Source organism: Alligator sinensis, unplaced genomic scaffold, assembly GCF_000455745.1.
Source record: "Alligator sinensis unplaced genomic scaffold, ASM45574v1 scaffold176_1, whole genome shotgun sequence".
In the NCBI taxonomy this organism is placed as follows: domain Eukaryota; kingdom Metazoa; phylum Chordata; order Crocodylia; family Alligatoridae; genus Alligator; species Alligator sinensis.
In genome coordinates, this window is record NW_005842471.1 from 120942 (window position 1) to 122855 (window position 1914).

Consider the following 1914-nt stretch of genomic DNA (forward strand, 5'->3'; position numbering starts at 1 on the left):
CTGCACGACCTATTCTCGTGTTCCTTTCTGAGGGGAAGGGGGTGGGGGGGGGGCGCTGGGAGAGCAGGGAGGGGTAATGAAAGGGAAGTGGGGTGAACCAGGGGGGAGTGAGTGGGGAGTTAGGGGAATGAACCGGGAGCAGGGTAACGAATGGGGTGGGGCACGGAAAATGAATAGGGAGTTGGGGAAGGTCCCCTCCCCCCTCCTTCAGCCCCCCAAACCCCTACTTACCTGGCAGAAGCTGGGTCCAGGTCCCTGCAGCTTGTACCACTGCCTGCCCCACATGGGCAGGCAATGTGTTTCAGGACCGGAGAAAGAGCTAACCACAGAGATGATCTGGCAGGATGCCAGAGTGCCTCTGTGGAGGACTGAGCCTCCAGTTGCTCAGCCTCCATTGGAGGACTGACTTGGTTTTTCCTCCCGGGGTATTGTTTGACCCCTGGATAATTTTGCTCCCCCACTGCACATTTGCAGTGTGGGGAATGTTTTGTTTTTGTTCTTGCACGTGCCTCTTGCAGCGTCTCAAAGGGGTTTGAGACACTGCAAGAGGCATGTGCAGGCTCGTCTGGACGTGCCCAAAGAGGCTAAACAAGACAATAAATAGATGACTTAATCATGATTATTTTAATAATATCAAAAGGCTTTAATCTAATCTGTATTTTTTCTAAAAATAATCTCCTTGTCATCATTAGTTCTGTTATGCCCTTGTGGAGCTCTGTAATTATTATTTATTTGTATTACAGCAGTTTGTAGATCCCGACCAATATACATGCACATAACTCCTACTCCTAAGAGCTAACAGTTGACAGAAAAGTTGTGGAAATCTGTGCTGTCATGGAAGGAGGGAAAAGCCAAATTTCTTCTTCTGGATTTCATCATCAGTTGGCTCACTTATTTGGGTTCCTAAACTAGGACTAATAGTTCCTTTGACTTCATATCTGCAATTAGGGTGACTAAGCAGAAATGAAAATCTCACAGGAAAAAAAATGGTTAAAAAAAAAAAAGAAAAGAGAAAATACAGTCATCTACTTATCCAGATATAGCTGTTATCTAATGAAAGAGAATTTACAGGTATCCTTTCATGATTATCTTTGGCTGTGATTTCAAGCCAATTCTGCTTGCTGCTGACCTATGAAATAGAGATACCACATCAAAGCCTACGTTCTGCAAATTATCTTCTTCTAATATGTGCTTTTTCTATTGAAACGGTTACCCTAATATACTTAAGCTAACTTACTAGTCTATTCTATTTTACTTAACTTGTTATAATTGCTTTTCTATTATTCCCTTTTTAATTTCAGTATTTTACTTGTTTCTTTCACTTCTTCTCCCCTTCTTTTTCAGCCCACTCTCTCTGTCTTAGAATGCCAACATCTTATTAACATCCCCCCGCTACCTAACCCGGGGACTTTCTACATGCTCCCTAAAATACACAAACAAGGGAACCCTGGCAGACCTATCATATCCAACCATGGGACCCTAACTGAGGAAATATCAGGATTTGTTGAATCAATTCTAAAACCGCTTGTCACCCACAGATCAAGTTTTGTACAAGACACTACAGACTTTCTACGGAAACTAAAAAACATAGCCCCCCTCCCCAGCATCACACTCCTAGCCACCATGGATGTTACCAGCCTATATACCAACATCCCACACCAGGATGGCATCCAAGCCTGCCTTACATATCTACAGGAACAAGATTACAACTCAGAATACAGACCCAAAAATATTACTGAGCTTATACACTTCATCCTCTCACACAACAATTTCACTTTTAATAATCAACACTTCCTCCAGATGATGGGAACAGCTATGGGCACTAAAATGGCCCCACAGTATGCCAACCTTTTTATGAGCCACCTGGAAGAAGACTTCCTCAAGAACTGCACCATCAAACCCTTGCTATACTTA

General features: G+C 43.3%; 1 protein-coding gene across 1 annotated transcript in view; it reads right to left on the bottom strand.

Moving 5' to 3' along the window:
* LOC102383380 (phytanoyl-CoA hydroxylase-interacting protein-like) overlaps nucleotides 1-1914 on the bottom strand; it is a 96417-nt gene that overhangs the window by 68411 nt on the left and 26092 nt on the right. The window lies entirely within an intron of this gene.